Raw genomic sequence first — 21,629 nt, 5'->3', positions numbered from 1 at the left:
GCCTTGACTTCATCTTAGTTGCCTGGAGGCAAAAAAAAAAAATGTTGCCCCCCTTCAATGCCGACTCAATATTGAGAAGACATAAGCTGGGGGGAAACAGAGATGCATGTAGGATAGGGAATGTGGGAGATGGGTAGAATGGAATCTGGGTAACGTTTAAATGTTACTGCTGTTGAGTATAAAAATCCACAATGTATATAGGGGGTTATTCTGAGTTGATCGCTCGCTAGCTATTTTTTGCAGAGCAGCGATCAGATAGTCACCGCCTCTATGGGAGTGTATTTTGGCTTTGCAAGTGTGCGAATGCTTGTGCAGTGGAGCGGGACAAAAACATTTTTTGCAGTTTCTGAATAGCTCTGGACTATCTCAGCCCTTGCGATCACTTCGCCCTGCAAATGCTTGGACACGCCTGCATTTTCCCTACCACTCCCAGAAAATGGTCAGTTGACACTCATAAACACCTTCTTCCTGTCAATCTCCTTGCGATCGGTTGTGCGAATGGATTTGTTGCTAGAAGCATTGCACAGCAACAATGCTGTTTGTACCCATACAACACGTGTGCGCATTGCGGTGCATACGCATGCGCAATAGTAACCTGATCGCTGCGCTGCAAAAAACGGCAGCGAGTGATCAACTCAGAATGACCCCCATAGTGTCTGCCCAGGTACGTACCGAGTGTAGATGCTCCTACAGTATCTTGTGGAAACTTGGTATTGGAAAAAACGGTCACCCTAAGGCTCTGCAGTAGCCCAGGGGACCCTTCTGCATGTTCAGCCCTCAGTCCCAGCCAGTCACTGGATGCCAGAGCAGGTGGGCTAGACTCTAAAGGGGCTGTATGACAAATGGTTGCTGGTACAGGTTGAGACTGCATGTACACCGCTGTTCACTGCAAGACAGAATCAGCTGTCACTGGTCAGGGCTGTCTGGTGCTATGCGCAGGTGGCTTCAGGTATGGAAGGTTAGATGGGGATCCTGAGATCCAGCTCGCTAGAGAGCAGCAGTGGTGGGTGCACCACTACTCACTGCAATGCAGACAGAGCAGTTACCAGTGGGAACCGTTCTGTCTCACAGTGCAGGTATATGCTGGGCTCCAGTCCCTTGACAGCGCTGACTAACACTGCAGTAGCAGCAGGTGCGTGACCAGGACCGAGGGCCAACATCTCCATTGTCTCTGGCAGTTCCGCCCCTGCAAAATGGTCTGCAATGGCTATCAAAGACTTACATGTCATAGGGGGTGAAAAGAAGTAGAAAAACTTACAAGGGTTGAAGACTTGCCCATGGTGATTTATAGTTTTCACTGTGTTAGATACTTGAAAACTGATTCTAAATGTGTACTTCTATTAGCTTCTATTACAGTAGATTTACAGTACACTAAACCTACAGCATATTTAGCTGTTGAAAACAGAGCCCCATCACTCCAGTTATTGGGGGTCATTCCGAGTTTTTCGCTCGCTAGCAGTTTGCAGCAGCCATGCAAATGCTAAGCCGCCGCCCTCTGGGAGTGTATTTTAGCTTAGCAGAAGTGTGAACAAAAGGATCGCAGCGCGGCTACAAAAAAAAAAAAGGTGCAGTTTCAGAGCAGCTCCAGACCTACTCAGCGCTTGCGAACACTTCAGACTATTGAGTTCCTGTTTTAATGACACGAACACGCCCAGCGTTTGCCCAGCCACGCCTGCGTTTTTCCTGGCACGCCTGCGTTTTTTCGAACCCTCCCTGAAAACGGTCAGTACACACCCAGAAACGCCCCTTTCCTGTCAATCACTCTGCGGCCAGCAGTGCGACTGAAATGCTTCGCTAGACCTTGTGTGAAACTGCATCGGCCGTTGTGAAAGTACGTCGCACGTGAGCATTGCGCCGCATACGCATGCACAGAAGTGCCTATTTTTTGCCTGATTGCTGCGCAGCGACCGAAAGCAGCTAGCGAACAACCCGGAATGACCACCATTGTGTCCTGAATATGAAAAAGAAATGAAACATTGAAAAGAAACAGTCAAGGCTTAAGCTGCCCTTAGCTTTATTGCCTTTTTACATATCCAGATCTAAAGTAATACACATATATTTGGTATTGCTGATATTATTTTAAGGGGAATTGTTCTTATTTTGTTACCACTTAGACATGCAGAGCATTGTAACTTGTAACAATTATTTTGTGATGTAGTCAATAAAACTGTAGCACTGTATTGCAGAAAGCAAACCATGAACAGCATAGTCTGGAGACTATTGGTGTTCTTTAACACAGTTGTACTAGAGTACTCCTTAAACAATGCTGTATGTAGAGAATCAATAACGTATTTGATGCATGTGCCTGATAAGCAGGCCTAAGGACATACCTCAGATTGTTATTTGTTTTCTTGCGTAGCATTCTTGTAACCGGTAGTACAGGGAAATTCCCATATCACATGGCAGGTAGTGAATTGCAGTACTGCCAGCTACTGACTCATAAGCTAATTGACACATACTGTGGCATGTGGAACACTAACAATTTTAATAGCTTACTTTGTGACCTAGTTTCTGTCTAAGTGACTATGCAGAATAAGTACATTTAAGTTTGAAAGTTTCAGCGCTGGTTAACACTTATATTTTTCTGCCATTTACACTTTTCAAATGTAAGAATAGTGCATAAAAATTGGATAAATAAGACAGTCATTCCCACCATTGCATTTGACAGTTCTAATGCTATAGTTTACATTTTAATAAGCAGAACACACTATTTCCGACATGTAATATTTGCTATGAGTGCAATGCATGAGAAGTACACTGGGCCTAATTCAGACCTGATCGCTGGGCTGCTAATTTTGCTGTCCTGCAATCAGATAGTCGCCGCCCAAGGGAAGTGTGAATTTGCCCGTGCAAGTGTGTCATCACATGTGTACGCTGTGCAAAAATGTCCCTCAGTCAGCGGACAGCTGCAAATCTGTTCACATCTCACTCACCATCAAATGATTTTCCAACTGTGTGCAGTGTGCGCAGCCCAGGACTTACTCCTACAGTGCGATGAGAACAGGCTGATTGGGACCGGAGCTGATGTCACACACCCTCCCAGAAAACACGTAGGAACGCCTGAGTTTTTCATGACACTCCCAGAAAACGGGCAAGTACCACCCACAAATATCCTCTTCATGTCAATCAGCTTGCGAATGGCTGTGCAATCAAAATTTTCACGCCAGCTTGTCGCTGTTTGGTGATGCCTGTTGTTTGCTGATGTGCGTGCACATTGCGGTTCATACGCAGTCAATTGATAATTGCCTGCTGTGCGACAACACACAGCAGCAATCAGGTTTGAATCAGGTCCATAAAATGGGATGCGTTTAATTTGCTGGCTGTCAGGATCCCGATGTTCAAGATACAATGCCTGAATCCCACCAGCCGGCAATGCAGTCAGCCGGAATCCCGGCGCAACAGGACTATTCCCACTCGTGGGTGTCAACAAAACCCATAGGGTGGGAATAGATCCTGTGGCAAGCACAGTGAGACACCGATCCTGCAGCGTGGTGAGTCCCGCAAGGGGACTCTTTGCGCCCGCCCTGCTGCCAGCATTATGCTGGGCGGGATACCGCTGTCAAGATATTGACAGCTGGCATCCCGTCCACCGGTAAATAATACCAGTGCCGGAGCTTCCACTAGGCAGCTTTAGGCAGCTGCCTAGGGGCGCCGGGACCTGAGGGGGCGGCCTGCTGCAGATGCCTGAAAAAGGTAGCATGGTCCTACCTCCCACAGGCGTTGCAATACCCCCGGCACTCATATCTTACAGTAGTAGCGACTGCCAAGCTCTCGTATTGCAGCCTCCAGCTCCGGCATAGGCAGTAACTTTGACAGCTCCTGGAGTCTTTTCCAGGGGTAACATGCGGCGCTGCTCTTCATTCCAGGTTCTTTCACAGTCTACTCAGTCTCAACTCTGCATCGCAGCCTGCAGGTAAGGTGGCTGCACAGTGCACTCTCTGCATTTGATAAGGAAAGAGGGGGAGTGCAGCAGTCGGAAAGGGGGGGTGGGGGTGGAGATGAGCAGCAGGCATGCACCCAGTCTGGGGGTATGAGCACCAGTGTGCACACAGATGGTGGAGAGCATAGAATAGCAGACATCTAACAGAGTGGGGGAGGGGGGGGGGGGGTGAGAGGCTGAGAGCAGCAGGCACCCACACAGACTGGGGAGATGGGGAAAAGAGAGCAGCCATGCAACAGACTGGGGGTGGGGGAGAGCAGCAGCATGCCTTTCACCTGAAGGGTGGGTACGGGGAAGGGGCAGTAGGCAGAAGTTTTGCCTATGGTCCCGGGAAACCTTGCACCGGCCCTGAATAATACTGAATCCCAAAGAACACCCAAAGTGCATATATTAGCCATTTTCATAGTGCATAGGCTTATATACTATAACAAGCGACCTTCCACCAGACAAGACGCTGACACAGTTGTGTCAAAGAAATGCAGACCATTTACTTCCACAGCATAGTAAACCAATGTGTCACAGCAAGTTTCAATGGGTATCTTAATTAGGCACCAATTCACAAACAGCATGTATACAATCTCAGGCTCCCTGTCTCTAACCCACTGGCACGCCCTCTGTCACCTAGCCACTTGTTGGCATCAGGAGCACTGAGCCCTTACCCTAACGAGCTTTATAAAAGTGTGTCACAGGTGTGCCTGATTGCTGGGAGCGCTTGCTCCAATATCTGGACCGGATCTGCATGGATGGGATCTCATGTATGAAATTGCAGGGTATTTCTGTGTATCAACAGCAATACAATACTATAATTTCCAACTGCCAGATAATCTTTGACACAACATTAAAAAGACAACCTGCTGTGTCCCAACACCTCCCTGGGCTTCCTCTTGCTCCAGTCCTAAACCCAGATTGCCTTAGCCTGGGGCACCCGAACTGTTGTGCCCTGTCCTGCAAACACCCGGGGTGGCATCCGGACTGGACTGCCATATATCCTCCCCCCTAAGCTTCGAGCATACGGGTGAAGCTGAGTCCTTCTTTGGCGCACATACCTGCTCGCCAATATCAACAGGCGTACCCCTTTTCGGGTCGGTCTCTCTGAGTCCTCCTCCCCCCCCCTCTAGCTTCACCCCACAGAGCTCTGCATCTTTTGAGGAAAAGAACTTGCTTGAAAGGGCATCCACGTTGCCCTGTAATCCTCCTGCTTTGTGCTGCACCTTGAAGCGGTACGGCTGGAGGGCAAGGAACCACTGTGTTACCCGGGCGTTGGTCTCCTTATTCAGGCACATCCATTGGAGCAGAGAGTGATCGGTGATTAAGGTGAACTCCCGTCCCAGGAGATAGTACTTCAGAGTCTCTACTGCCCACTTGATAGCCAGGCATTCCTGTTCTACCATGGCATATCGCTGTTCCCTAGGCAGTAGTTTCTTACTGAGGTAGAGGACTGGTTTCTCTTCCCCACCTACCACCTGAGACAACACTGCACCGAGGCCTGTTCCTAAAGCATCCGTCTGCAGGATGAACCATTTACCAAAGTCTAGGGCTATCAACACTGGTGCTTTACACAGGGCACTTTTTAAATCCTTCCAGGCCTCATGTACTTGGAATGTCCACACAAGCTTGTCTGGATTTAGATTTTTCAAGCAATCGGTGAGCGGAGCTGCTCAGGTGGCAAAGTTCGGGATAAACTTGCGGTAATATCCCACCAGGCCTAAAAAGGCCCTGAGTTGGGTTTTCCTCTCAGGTCTTGGCCAGGCAGCAACCGCCTCCACATTATTGATCTGAGGTTTGATATGGCCCCGGCCCACCACGTACCCCAAGAACTTGGCCTCCGACATACCTATCGCACACTTCTCTGGGTTGGCCATGAAGCCGTGGAAGCGAAGAGTCTTTAATACGGCTTCCACTTTGGCCAGATGAGACTCCCAGTTGTCGCTGAAGATAACAATGTCATCTACGTATGCGGCTGCGTACTTCCGGTGGGGCTGGATGAGCTTATTCATAGCCTGATGGAACATGGCCGGGGCCCCGTGAAGACCAACTGGCAAGAATCGATACTGAAACAGGCCATCTGGGGTGGAAAAAGCCATTTTCACCTTGGCAGCCTCGAGGAATCTGCCAATAGCCTTTAGTAAGGTCAAGAGTGGTCAAGTATTGGCTTTGGGCCAGTTGCTCGATCATCTCATCAACATGTAGCATGGGGTAGGCATCAAATTTATATGCTTGGTTCAACCTGCGGATGTCATTGCAGAACCGCAGTGCTCTGGACAGCTTGGGAATCAGCACTATGGGGTTATTCCACCCACTGGTGGACTCTTCAATGTACTGCGTCCCACTTTGCCTCGAGTATCCGGTTCGGCAGCAGATTGACCACTACCCCCGGAGGAGTAATGATATCATGCTCGATGATCTTAGTCCTCTCTGGAATCGCCGAAAATACATCCAAATTTCTCCTGACCATGTCTTGAGCTTGACGCGTCTTAACCTCATCGAGAAATCTGTCATTTGGGACCACGCATGCTGAGATCTTGGCCACTCTTGCAGTTGCTGTCTCTGAACTTTCCTTCCAAGGCTTCAGCAGATTTATATGATAGATCCGTGTAAGCTTTCACTTTCCCGGTTGGCTCACATGATAAGTCCCTGGTCCCACAGCCTCGAGCACTGTATATGGCCCTTGCCAATGGGCATAAAGCTTGCTCTCCACTGTGGGTACCAGGACCAAGACCTTGTCTCCAGGGTTAAAACTCTGTTTCTCAGCTGGGACATCATAATGATGTTTCTGTCTAGACTGGGCCTGAGTCATATGGTCCCTGACCAACGGAGCTATCTGCTGGAAACGCCCGTAGAGCTGGTGAATGAACTATACTACATTTGGTTCTGGGGACGTCTGTTGTTCCCATCCCTCCTTTAGGAGGTCCAGGATTCCCCGATGCTGCCTGCTGTACAGCAGCTCAAAGGGGCTGAAGCCCGTAGAGGACTGGGGAACCTCTCGGATGGCGAACATCAGAAAAGGTAGGAGCTGGTCCCAATCCCTTTTGTCCTGGGCGACTGCCATCCTGAGCATCTGCTTGAGTGTGTGGTTAAAATGCTCCACCAAGCCATCAGTCTGGGGATGATACACTGAGGTGCGAATCTTCTTAACCCCCAGCAGCCGATATAAGTCGCTCATCAGCCGGGACATGAAGGGGGTCCCCTGGTCAGTGAGGACCTTCTTGGGTATGCCCAGGTGGGAGAAGATCAGCAATAGTTCTTTGGCAATAGTTGCTTTCTTCATGTTTCTTAGGGGGATGGCTTCAGGGTATCATGTGGCATAATCAAGGAGGACTAAGATATACTTATGTCCCATTGCTGATTTTTTTTACTGGCCCCACAGTATCCATCCCAATCCTTTAAAAGGGAATGGAAATTACCGGAAGAGGGATGAGGGGAGCTCTGTATTGGGGCTTTGGTGTGGTACGCTGGCAGATGGGACACTCCTGACAGTACTTTGCTACCGACGCTCGGATTCCCGGCCAGAAAAACCGCTGCTGTATCCTCTGCAGAGTTTTCTCCTCCTCCAAATGTCCTCCCCACAATTGTGAATGGGCAGCTTCCAGGACCAGAGGCTGATGGACCCGTGGTACTATAAGCTGCTCAACTTTCTTGCCCCGTTCCTTGACAACCCGATATAGTAAATCCTTCTCTACTATGAAATAAGGGATGCCCCCCTGAGTAAGGGCGAATACATTTTCTCATTAGAAGTACAAATGTTCTGGAAAGCATTTTCGAGGTTCGGGTCTTCCTGCTGGTCTCGTCTGAAATCCTGAAGCGACAAAACACTTCTTAATATCCTTTCATCACTCGCCTCCACCGGAATAGTTGGCTCTTCTGGTGTAGATATACCGACTCCACACACATACTCGGTTCCTGAAGACATACTCGACCTTCGAGCCATGAAGCTGGGAGAGGAAGGCAGCTCCTCGAGTTGAAACACCAACAGTTCCGATAGGCCAGGGAAATCTCACCCCAGGATCAAAGGATAGGGTGAGCGGGGGGTGATGGCTGCCACAAGCTGGATTGTCTGCCCTGATGTTGTACTGGGAAACTGCCCTGATTTCCCTGCTCCGCACTCCATAGGCTCAGGTTGTTTGGTACAGTCCTTTCGGATATGGCCCTGTTCCCCGCACTTATAGCAGATGACTGGATTGGTATGGGCCCCGTTTACGGAGGTTGACGGGTCCGGGTTCTTGGTACTGGTTGAGTCTCTCAGTCTGAGGGCTTAGCCATTTTCCCCAGCACAGTATATCTCTCCATTGCAGCGGCTAGGTCCTTCTTATTTTGAGGATCCGCCTGGAGAACCCACCTCTGCATGCCTCTGTCTAAGACCCACACACAGTGGTCTATGTCTTCGGTCTCCACCACTTGAGCAGCCGTATTCTTTTCCGGCTGAAGCCAAGACCTCGCCATTTTTAGAAGTTCAGCCAGAGGGATTCAAGAATTCTCTGTCGAGGTCCAACGCCAGTCCTGGAACCACTAGACTTTGCAGGCCATGGTTACGTCGATGTGACCCAGTATAGCAGCTTTAAGATGCGAATAGGTAGATGCCTGGTCAGCCGGGAGGTCATGGTATGTTTTCTGGAAATCACCCGTCAAATATGGGGCCAGCTTATTCACCCAGCTATCCTCTGGCCATCCCTGGTGTGCGGCCGTGCACTCTAAGGTCCCCAGGTAGGCTTCTACATCATCTGAAGGACACAACTTTTGCAACGGCCTAGGCTCCTGGTGATGCTGTTGCAGGAGACCCACTTCATCACAAATCAGGCACAGGGTTTCCTGCTGAACTTATACTTGTGTTTGGAGAAGCTGCATCTGGGATTGTTGCCCCACAGCCACATTATTTAGGGCCCTTAACAACTCCTCCATGGTGGACAGGACGGATGCACGATGCATGAATCTTACATCCCTTAACATACACCACCAAACCACAGTTCAAGAACAACAACAAAAAAATACACAAAGGGAAAAAAAATATATATATATATTTTAACTAATTGACACACACACCCTGGCTGGTTACTAACCTGAGCAGAGGAAGTTTGCAGAGTCTGTGGAGACTGTCATGGCTCTGGTGGCTCCTGCAGCCGCTAGGTTCCCACTGCGCTTGGTGCATCCAGCAGAGGGTCCCTGTTTGGGTGCCAATTTGTAACAAGCGACCTTTCACCAGACAAGATGCTTACCAATTGTGTAAAAGAAATGAGGCCAATTAACTTCCACAGCATAGTAAACCGACGTTTCACAGCAAGTTTCAATGGGTACCTTAATTAGGCACCAGTTCACAAACAGCATGTACACAATCTCAGGCTTCCTGTCTCTAACCCACTGTCCCGCCCTCTATCGCCTGGCAACTTGTTGGCATCAGGAGCCCTGAGCCCTTGCCCTAATGAGCTTTATAAAAGTGTGTCACAGGTGTGCCTGATTGCTGGGAGCGCTTGCTCCAATACCTGGACTGGACCTGCATGGATGGGATCTCATGTATGAAATTGCAGGGTATTCCTGTGTATCAACAGCAATACAATACTATAATTTCCAACTGCCAGATAATGACACAACATTAAAGAGACAACCTGCTGTATCCCAACACCTTCCTGGACTTCCTCTTGGTCCAGCCCTAAACCCAGGTTGCCTTAGCTCGGGCCTCCCAAACTGTTGTGTCCTGTCCTGCAAAAACCCGGGGTGGCATCCAGACTGGACTGCCACAATACTCTCAGGTTGGTTTAATATGTCTCTATCAGTACGGCAATTTTCTAACACAGAATCCTATTTCTAGAAGACATTCATAATTTTAGAGACATAAGGAGAATTCTGTATGTTTTGTGTTTGTTTCCTGGTGCACAATAAATGCAGACAATCTGAGTATGGGAACAGCTCATTTGTTAACATACTGTACTTATTTTTATTCTTTTCTGCCAGGTTCACTTACTGTAGATGATTTGTGACAGTTTTCTGGTAACAGCAAATAAAACCCACTAAAGTGACTTTAACCTAAAGTAGAAATCAAACACTCAAATCACAAATACTAAATTTGTGTTTGTGTTGAGTTATATACTGTATTATACCATGAATGATTTCTTGGGTTATCTGTTTTCCAGCATCCATAGAGGTTTAAGCATTCACTGTGTTATCATCCAGCTGATTTATCTATCTATTCCACCATTGTGTCTTCTGTGGCTACAAATATGTGCTTTAATCCCGTGTCTTCCTCATTCTTGTTTTGCTTCTGTCAAGCCCACATTTGCTTCATATTATACATACTGTAAATATTGCAAAGTTAAGAAAGATGTACAGGTTATCAATTAATCCACACTTTGCTTCAGAAAACTTACAAAAAGTCTTTCAGATTGTATTTTAAATGTAGTAGATTTAAGAGTTTATTTAAAAATCAAGTTTTATCGATTTTACAAATCAATGAAAACTGATCTTAATCGATGTTGAGTTTCAGGGTCAAAAACACTCATTTGTGAAGAGATGATTGTTAATTGTTAGTAAATGTATGTTTTAGCCCTGGAAGTACAACACAGATTTTAAAGTGCTGAAAATTGACTGTATATGCATAGTAATAACATACAGTACATCCTATTATTTACCATGACTATCTTGTTAAAGAATGTAACATTCTTTTTCCAGCATGTCATCAAAAGAAACTGCAAAAGAAAACAGTACTGAAATGAAAATTGGCAATTGGTGAGTATTCGGGAATATCCAGCTCTAGCTGTACACCAGGCCATGTGGAAGAAGTCACTAGTAGGCGAGTGTTGGTGGGTAGGTTGTACCTGTTTCTGTGCAGCTGTTGTCTTTCCCAGCCATGCCATCGGTCTCCACTGCGTTGCTCCTTCTAGGCTTCGATGGTGCAAGGAAGAGAGATGAGAGCCCCCCAAAGCCCCCTTACAGAAGTCACCACTCGTTAGGACAGTAACTGGTAAGTTTATTAACCGGAACAAGGTGTCACTGTACTGGGGTTTAAAAGATTAACTTGGCAAAGGACAACCAAAACATTCTCTGGCTTTCAGGCTCTCCCCGTTCCCCACTGCTTACCCTACAGACAGTTATCCCGGCATACCTGGTTCTGGTCTGCAGTGATGTGCGGTGAGGTGAGCCAGAGCCTTTCCTGTCATACTAATGTTTGGACCAGAGCTTTCACTGTATAAAATATATGAAAAATACATAGAATATGTTAGAAATATCTTCTTTGTATTATTCTAATCATTTTTATAGTCAAAACTCTGGAGTAAAAAGTCTATGGCAGGTGAGGCACTTATCTTTTCCACACATCTCTGATCAAATCTCAACTAATTTCCAGGAGTTTATATTGCTGCACCTGTGTATAATTCCCACATGAACCCTTTGGCTCTTATATTGTGTGTAAATCTGGCTCTGGTACTAGCCAGTGCTTCCTGAGCCATTTACCCCACCATACGTCCCTGCTGGACTGCTGCTCTGCAGCTCTGGACCCCCACAGACAGTCTCTGCAGGCCAGGTCTCTCTGCAACATTGTTGAGCTAGACAGCTGGAAATTCCTCCTCATTTCATATACTGGCCGGGCAAACCTTATCAGAATGATGTTTCCCCAACTTATGTACCTGATGCAGATCTTACCATTGCCACTGACTCCTAGAGTTGTTACACATACCCACTTTTTCTTTCAACATTTCATCTAGCAAGGAAAAAGGCCACATATTAGATTATTGAAGTTACAACAACCCACATCCAGTGTCGGACTGGGGCATAAAGGGCCAACCGGAGGAATCCAGTGATAGGGGCCCATACTTAAGGGTGTGGCCAGCCTCTACAGAGGCTAGAAATACACAATAGTCTAGTGCAGTGTAATGCAACATATCTACCATGTATAATACAAGTGCACAGTCTGGAACCTGATCCCTAGAGGAAGGAGTGGGCACTCAGGCAGTGGGGCCTACCGGTGGTTTCCCTGGTACCCCTGTGGGCCAGTCTGACCCTGCCCACATCCAATGGTGGTATTAACTTTGCTAATATACAGTTGTCCTCTCTAGCGGCTCTCCTACATTCATAACCTGGCTGTACAATAAGGAAATGTACTAATACATCCCTGGATAGGGAATTTTTGTTTTGGAAGGGGTAGATTTGATAATGTTTCTACACCTCCATGATCAGCATTTTACATCTCATGTGAAGGAGAACCCATTTATCTGGCCTCCCAAGAAGTTGTGGCATACTCTGCACCATAAACACAATTTAAATGCACATAAGTATCTTTATCTCCCTTTTATTTCCAACCCTGATATCCATGAGGGTCATGCTAGGCACTCATTTATTACCTGGAAAGTAGGAGTGGTGAATAATATTGAATGCCTAGTCAACACATTGGCTCAACAGCCTCTCACATTCCAGAAGGCAACTGAGAAATTCCTAGTAATAGCTGCATGCCCGGTAGCTTTTCTTTTGGCCCAACATTGCATTAGTTTGACTATTCGCCATTTTTTCCAAGCCGACTGGTCGAATACCTCAGATACCTTTCTTCAGCAAACACAGACATGGAGAAAAGTTATCGCCATGGCTTATAAACACTTCTCTTAGACTATTCTGCCTCCCTGGCAGGCCCTCGGACATGGATTTCACAGTTTCCGGGCCTTCAGTTACATGATTTATTAGAAGCCCACTTTAGGTCATGTTATATGCTTTCCTCCACTATGTATACAGAAATGTTCCTCAATATATTGCATAGATCCTATATGTCCTCACATAGGAGATTTATAATTGGGCTTTCAACGACTTCCGCCTGTTTCAAATATGGCCACTCCCAGGCTAAGATTTTCCATTGTTTATGGTCATGTCTGTTAATTCATTGAATTTGGTTGCAAGTTCTCAATTACTCCAGAGAACAATTGTTTAACTATGGGCCTTTTCAGGTTTGTTAGCAAACCAAAAAGTAAACAACTGGGCAAAACCATGTGCACTGCAGGGAAGGAAGGGGGGCGGGGGTCAGATAGAACTTGTGCAAAGAGAATTAGATTTGGGTGGGATGTGTTCAAACTGAAATCTAAATTGGAATGTAAAAATGAAGTAGCAAGCATTTACCATTCACAGAAACAATATAACCCACCCAAATCTAAACATCTCTGCACATGTTACATCAGCCCCACCTGCAGAACAACATGGTTTTGACAAGTTGCTTGCATTTTTGGTTTGCTTACAAACCTGAATAACTCCCCTGATGTCATTAACCCCTGAATGGGCTCTGTTTGGAATTCTCCCCAGAGGGCTTCAAATTTCAAAGGGAGGCAGATGACTACAACTGCTGGTCAACGCAGCTGCCCGAAGGTCTATCCTACAGGTGTGAATACATCTTGCACCCCCCATCTTATCTCTCTTTATAAAAAACTATTTCACCTCTTTCGCATGTCATAGGTGGAGGTAGTGCAAGAAAAGATGCTACATACGAATAATTATTTGAAATGTGGGAGGGTTTTATTGTGGCCCTCTCCATGGGCATCTGACCGGAATAGTCGAGGGTGATCCCCAATTTCAGAGTGACTTTGGATGGAGTGGGTGGTGGGAGTGAGCAAACTTTGTTTCATTGAGTTTAAATTTAACTTTAATACTTGCTTGTTTTGTCATTTTTGTGAGCCTACCAATGTTGCTTTTCTTGTGGTTTGGTGGCCATATGAGTACTTGTTCATATTATATTTATTCTCAATTGGCTTTCTGTATTCCTTTATGTTGCACCTTTCTAACTATGAATATGTTCATTGTCCAATGATTTATACATGCGCAATCAAGTTTACATTTGTTGCTTGTTATGAGTTTATTCTTTGAAAAAAAACAAAATAAACAACATCAATTTCGACTGGTGTACACTAGTATAATGTGAACTTTTTAAGTGCCCTAACATTCTAGTCTCAGCTGGTGGCAATTCAAAATTACCTAAAATTTATTTCACAATATCACTAAATCTTCTGGCGCTAGGCAGTGACCCCTAGCCATTTACTGCAAATTTAAATTCCACTTTGACTATCACGTTTATGTGACTGATTCAATTAGCTGCCAGTTGCCAAAACCACACTTTGTGTTGTGGTTTCAGGTTTTAACAAAACCAACCTAACGTATTTTGATTTGTATTTTGGATGTGTTTTTTTTTTTTTTTTTTTTGCAGATGCTAGAAACAGCTAAAATCATGTAATTTTGGCCTGTTTCTGTTCTTACAGTATTATTATTCTCAATAATAGAATAGAATAGAATTACAGCTGAGTTATTATATTATATATCCTCTTCACTGACACCGTCACAGCAATACTGCATCCCACAGCCCTTCACTAACACAATCACAGCAGTGCTGCACCCCACAGCCCTTCACTGACAGTCTGACACAGTCACAATAGTGCTGCAGCCCACAGCCCTTTACTAACACAATCGCAGCAGTGATGCAGCTCACAGTCATTCACTGACAGTCTGAACACAATCACAGCAGTGCGGAACTCATGGCCCTTCATTGACAGTCTGATACAGTCACAGTGCTGCTGCAGCTCACAGCCCATCACTAACACAGTCACAGCAGTAATGCAGCCAACAACTTCTTACTGACTGACACACTCATTGTAGTATTGCACCCCACAGCTCTTCACTGACAGTATGACAGTCATAGTAGTGCTGCAGCAGACAGCCCTTCACCGATACAGTCACAGTGCTGCAGCCCACAGCTCTACACCCTAAAGCTCCAGCGTCCTGTGTAAAATGGCACTCAAATAATGAGGGAGGGACTTTTACGGAATCCAAAACATGCAAGATCAAACACCGGGGAGATGACATGTAATTTATGTAGGACATTTACTGTATTTTGGGGTGTTGTATAGATGGGAAATCAGATTTTCAACTTGCAGATGGGAGTTTTTTTCTCAATATTTATTTGAACTTGCTTAGAATGTATTAAAAATCACATTACATACAGTGCATCCGGAAAGTATTTACAATGCTTCACTTTTTCCACATTTTGTTATGCTACAGCCTTATTCCAAAATGAAATAAATAAATTTTTCCCCTCAAAACACTACACGCAATACCCCATAATGACAACATGAAAAAAGTTTTTGTGTGTGATTTTTTTCAAATGTATTAAAAATAAAAAAATCACATGTACATAAGTATTCACAGCCTTTGCCATGAAGCTCAAAATTGAGCTCAGGGGCATCCTGTTTCCACTGATCATCCTTGAGATGTTCCTACAGCTTAATTGGAGTCCACCTGGGATACATTCAGTTGATTGGACATGATTTGGAAAGGTACACACCTGTCTATATAAGGTCCCACACTTGACAGTGCATGTCTGAGCACAAACCAATCATGAAGTCAAAGGAATTGTCTGTAGACCTCTGAGACAAGACTGTCTTGAGGCACAAATCTGGGGAAGGGTACAGAAATATATCTGCTGCTTTGAAGGTCCCAATGGACACAGTGGCCTCCATCATCCATAAATGGAAGAAGTTCAGAATCACCAGGACTCTTCCTAGAGTTGGCCGGCCATCTAAACTGAGCGATAGGGGAGAAGGACCCTAGTCAGGGAGGTGACCAAGAACCCGATGATCACTCTGTCAGATCTACAGCATTCCTCTGTGGAGAAAGGAAAACCTTCCAGAAGGACAACCATCTCTGCAGCAATCCACCAATCAGGCCTGATGGTAGAGTGGCCAGACGACAGCCAATCCTTAGTAAAAAAGCACATGACAGCCCACCTGGAGTTTTCCAAAATGCACCTGAAGGACTTTCAAACCATGAGAAACAAAATTTTCTGGTCTGATGAGACAAAGCTTGAGCTCTTTGGCATGAATGCTAGGTGTCATGTTTGGAGGAAACCAGGCATCGCTCATCACCAGGCCAATACCATCCCTACAGTGAAGCATGGTGGTGGCAGCATCATGCTGTGGGGATGTTTTTCAGTGGCAAGAACTGGGAGACTAGTCAGGATAGAGGGAAAGATGAATGCAGCAATGTCCAGAGTCATCCTGGATGAAAATCTACTCCAGAGTGCCTTTTGACCTCAGACTGTGGTGATGGTTCATCTTTCACCAGGACAACAACCCTAAGCACACAGCCAAGATATCAAAGGAGTGGCTTCAGGACAACTGTGTGAATATCCTTGAGTGGCCCAGACTTGAATCCGATTGAACATCTCTGGAGAGATCTGAAAATGGCTGTGCACCGACGCTTCCCATCCAACCTGATGGAGCTTAAGAGGTGCTGCAAAGAGGATTTGGTGAAACTGCCCAAAGATAGGTGTGCCAAGCTTATGGCATCATATTCAAAAAGACTTGAGGCTGTAATTGCTGCCAAAGTGCATCAACAAAGTTTTGAGCAAAGGCTGTGAATACTTATGTACATGTGATTTCTTAGTTTTTTATTTTTAATAAATTTGCAAGAATCTCAAAAAAACGTTTTTCATGTTGTCATTATGGGGTATTGTGTGAAGAATTTTGATGGAAAAAAATAATTTATTCCAATTTGGAATAAGGCTGTAACATAACAAAATGTTGAAAAAGTGAAGCGCTGTGAATACTTAACGGATGCACTGTAGATATTATTGTACCCCAAAATAATCTAGAGGCATTAGTTTGGGAATAAACACATTAGTTTACTCTTAATTTTTCACTGTTAATAAAAAAAGGTAAACATCAGCCATTTGATACATAGAACGTCAAATAATTAGCTTATGGCCCTAACAGCCTTTTTACTGTTATTCAGTATTATTTGCCACCTTTCTGGGGTTCAGGGTGATTTACCCACTTTTTCTTGCAGGTTCCCTAAGTTGCGCTATGTAGAATTACCGTGCTGGTGCCAAGTTAATCATTGAATAGCAATGGTTGTGAGAGTGCGCATCTTAAAAATAAGTCCTTATGTGCTACGTTAAGCTGACCAGTGGTAAAATCTTAACCTAATGCAGTTAACTCATACCTCCCAACTGTCCTGATTGCAACGGGATAGCCCCACTATTCGAACACTGTCCTGAAGTCCCACCTGCAGGCCGCAGTGTCTTGTGGGTTGGGGTATGTTGGGAGAGCCTGTGATCACCACTGCTCTGCTCTGCAAAGTAGCCGTTGATCACTGAATAGATGCAGCATCTAACAGTGCAGGGAGGTGAGCCAGGGGCTACTCAGGGAGCGCTGGGAACACCACCCAAAATGACGAAAACAGGGGTCATGCAGCAAGGCCCCACCCCCTCCGTCTGAGGCCCACCCACTTTTTGAGCTCAGCGTGCTTTTGGAGCTCCAGGTCCCACATTACTGTGTTCAGAAGTTGGGAGGTATGAGTAATTGAACCAACCCCCTTCCCCCATGTGCAGGTCTGTTTAATTCTAGGAATGAATCTGGAGACAGTGAAAAGCAACAGCACCTGATGACAGTATGTTTGGGGAGGAGAGGTTAGAACATAGGCATTGCTATAATGAGTGCACACACTGCCACCATATATTATACTCACCCCTCCAGAGTCCAGCATTGGCGGCCCTGCACTGCAGACAGAAATCACTTGGAAAATGGCCGCTATGGCCATTTCCAAGAGATTGGCACATGCGCATTGGAGATGTCTCAGGGAACAAGGAGCAGGCACCATGTTCTCAGAGACCTATGCTTGCGCAGTAGACTGCTGCAGGAGAGGAGGGGGCCCTCAATGGAGGTGGCACGCGTGTCCCCATCTCTCTTAAAATGCCCTTAGGTTAGAGGACCCTGCCATAATTTCAAATGAGCAAAAGGTGGTGGAGAATATGGATTTGGAGGACATAATCAGAGACTTTGCCTCAATTAAAGTTATGTGTCTGCTCTGCCATTACAGGTTTGCTCTGCTAGCAAATATCCAATTTTAAATTAGGTGCTTAGTGATAAAAACTTTTACTCCTGGTATTGCATAAATGTAATTGCAAATAGTCTTGTTTGGTTATACACTGTTTATGTTTCATGTCTTTCCTTTTCCTTCTCTTCACCAGAGCAGAAAGTAACTTGAGTCTTCTTCATTAACGAAACTAAAGGTGACTGAATTGGAATAAAGAGAGAGCTCATTTTACAACAAAGCATACTAATTTCAGATTGGAGATTTTACAGTTCAGTTGAAAACATGTTATTCAGAAACTGATGTAAAAATATGAATGGACACCGTGGTTTACATTGTGGTTGTTCACACTGCAGGCATTTACAATCAAGAAAGTCAGATACCTGATGCAAAAATGCCATATAAATTATACAATCCTGGACAGTTTTATTACTTATATTACTTTCCTACTGTATTTGCAGCATTACCAAGCCACTGCCTTCAATTGTGTGTTTTCGTCACGTTACATGCCTAAATGTACTTTCTAATGACTCATGTCTGTGGGAATCCCTCATTTTAAAAATAACTTTATAAAGGTCATACCTCATTCCAAAATATATCATCAACTATTTTCCTGTTGTATTATAAAGTCATCTAATTACCTCATAACTATATATAGCTAAGTCATGTTACACACTTACCTGTGACCCAAATATTTCAGAAGATAATGCTTTGTGCGTGTGTGTTTTTTTACATACTGTATATTGGGCCTAATTCAGAACTGATCGTAGATGAGCTAAATTTAGCACATCTACGATCAGTTACACAGACATGTGGGGGGACGCCCAGTACAGGGCTAGTCCGCCCCGCATGTCTGGCTCTGCCCCCCCCCCTCCCCCCGCACAGGTACAAAAGTATTGCATGGCAGCAATGCTTTTGTACCTGAGGAGTAGCTCCCTACCAGCGCAGCTCCTGTGCACTGGCAGGGAGCTACTTGTCACTTCCTGGGTCACAGAGGCTGCGTGTGATGTCACGCAGCCACCGTGGCCCATCCCCCGCACGGTACGGGCACACCTGCTTTGCCCAGACTGCACCCCCAAAATGCCGGCCCGTCCCCTCCCGCCCAGCAACAGCCTCTGCCTGTCAATCATGCAGAGGCGATCGCTGGTCTGAGATGGCCTTCGACTCTCTGGCATATACTGTCGCGAAAACGCACAGCAGCGATCAGGTCTGAATTACGCCCATTGTATATTTGTATCGTCAGTTTTACGAGGCTATTATGTCTGTGCAAATATACAGTATTTTAAGTATTTTTCTTTTATTTTAGCGCGTACAATACTTATTTCAGCTGATAAATGTTTTCAGGTTCCTTTACTTCCCCATTTCTAATATTGAGACATTTTGCTGATAAAATAATGAATTATATGATATATCATTAATGCAGATCTACAGTAGTTTAACCCTTTGTCATACATTTCATTCTGATTTTGCAAATGTACAGTATAAAGCAATATTTTTGTATTCCTGTTATTAATGGTGGCTGTTAAGCCTTTTGTGTAAGATCATTTTTTGTTTATTGTAAATTACACTTTATTTATGGGCAAGTAATGTGACAAAGTGATGACTTACCCTGGGCTAACAGTTGGTCTAAATTTACCATCCAGTGCTGTTGAAGAAAAGACATCTGGTTTGGAGGCTCTCTGTTATATTATGAGTACAGTATTAGAATGATTATTTTGCATCCTGAGGACACTCAATGCTGGCCGGAATAAATGGGCCGTCTGATCCCGCAATCCCCGGATTGGAGCTTCCAATCCTATTTGTGGCCTAAATCCCGGGATCCTGCCAATCCCGGGATTGGCCACCCCATTCCCAATAGAAAATGAATGAGTAGTAATAGATTTTTTGCATGTATAGATAAATGTCTTATCTAGAAATATTGCATAGTTTTTCAAATAGCACAAGTATATTCCATAAATGTTTTACTGGACACTTCTCTCAAATAAGTGTTTTCCACAATATAGTCTGTATATGTGTGCCTGCATAAATTAATGCATTCTAGAGAAATTCTGCACCATTCTTTCCAGTAGAACAAGTATATTCCAAAATAGAGATTTGAATTTATAAGTAATTAGTGTTTCCATATGCATAAGTATATGCCTTGTAGAGAAATAATGCACAGTTCTTTCCAATAGCACAAATATATTCCACAGTAGATCTTTTGAAACAGTTGATGGAATTCCTAAACAGCATACGTAATTAGCACAGCAGCAAGCTATTGAGTAGATATTCACAATTCTCCAGATTAATTGCCACACAGTTCTTTTCAATAGGCACAAATCAATAGCACTATAGCCGATCTTTTATGGAGTTTAAGTTAGTTTCATTGTGGAGAAATATCAGCAGGTAATAGGCTGTCCAAATAATACAGACAGATTTTATGATGTGACTTGTTACTGCACTGTTTATTTGTAAACTGCTCAAACTGCTATGTAAGTGTATTTTGAGTTCAAATATTGACATGTTATAGTTGCATAATGTATATATCCACTAGATTAAAGCTGTTTCAATATATCACTGAGGGCCATTCAGCATTGTTGGGATATTCCCTAACTGGATATGTTCAATATCCCAGGCAGCTGAAATACTGGCGCTGGAATCCCAACACCCATCGGAACACTGATGCTGAAATGCAGAAAACCTCAGTATCTCCATGCTGGAATCCTGACAGCTGAGATACCGAAGGTAAGTATACCGGGAACGTTAGGATTAGGCTGCAGTGGGGGCGGGAGGGGGGTGGGGGACTTAACCAGACATACGGGTGTAGGGGGGAAGGGGGGCGCTGGTTAGGTTTAGGCTGGTGGAGTAGGGGAGGCTAGGGTTAGGCTGCAGACAGTGGGGGTTATGGTTAGGCACCACTGAGGTGTGTGTGTGGGTGTTAGGTTTAGGCACTAAGAGGGATGGTTAGGTTTAGGCAGTGAGGTGTGGAGGATTAGGTTTAGGTACTTACCAGGAAGGTTAAGGTTAGGGACTCATGTGGGAGGTTAGGGTTAGGCTGCAGTCATGAAGGGTTAGGGGGGTTAAAATGCATAACTCACCCCTGTCAGACCCAATCTAATATTTATTGTTATCAGTTTGTATCACATTGTGAGGAAGACCAACATTAGGTTTTTACACATGGCTACAGCACAGCTGTAATTAAAGCTTATTCACAATATACAATATAACAATGTATGTGGCTAACAATCTATTTAACTATTACACACTAACTATATCAGTTATAATAATACTAATTTTGGTGATGGATGCTTCATAAATAAGAAATCTGAACATAATATCAAATCAGGAGAATGGGATATAGTGCCACCTAATATATCTGCAGTAAAACTACATAAACACTGACCTCTTACAGGAATATTCCACTTAATTTCCCTTGATTATCAGAATGTGTTATGTAAATTATTGCAATAGAATATTCTGTTATAAAAGTTTCTAGCAACTGACACATCACTGAATCAGTTTTCTAGAGAGCAATTGAAACTCTCTGTGAAAAAAGGGAGGAAATCAACTGTTAATAATATACAGTAAGACTGTTCTGTGGTAAACAAAAGGCAGTGAGTAAGCACATTTCTATAATCAGGCCACTGTGCCATTATAATTCATATTTAAAAGAAGAAGAATAAAAAAAGACAATGACCTCAATGTTTGTAGAATAAAAATTGTTTATATTTCACCACATTTTAAAATAAGAATATCTGTCAGTAATAATTTTTAATATATACCAATAAAGTATTTTACTTTTATTAATTATTTTTGGTCTGAGTGCACCCTGGTCACTACTTGCTTTTCTCCTCTGTATGTTAATAAGATTCTTTTGCCAGCTGCAGCAATC

The 21,629-nt window shown here is 44.5% G+C and overlaps 1 long non-coding RNA gene across 3 annotated transcripts in view; it reads left to right on the top strand.

The window, feature by feature from the left end:
• The window catches only part of LOC134932580 (uncharacterized), an 82,969-nt gene extending 62,658 nt beyond the window's left edge, over window positions 1-20,311 (top strand). For all 3 annotated transcript variants that reach the window (XR_010179409.1, XR_010179408.1, XR_010179407.1), the window contains 2 exons: window positions 10,598-10,654; window positions 17,916-20,311. This is a non-coding gene — a long non-coding RNA (uncharacterized LOC134932580). The remainder of the gene's footprint in view (window positions 1-10,597; window positions 10,655-17,915) is intronic.
• Window positions 20,312-21,629: the final 1,318 nt, after the last annotated feature.

This window comes from Pseudophryne corroboree, chromosome 6 (assembly GCF_028390025.1).
Source record: "Pseudophryne corroboree isolate aPseCor3 chromosome 6, aPseCor3.hap2, whole genome shotgun sequence".
Lineage (NCBI taxonomy): Eukaryota > Metazoa > Chordata > Amphibia > Anura > Myobatrachidae > Pseudophryne > Pseudophryne corroboree.
Note: the sequence above shows the minus strand (reverse complement) of the source record. Positions and strands in the feature narration are given on the sequence as shown.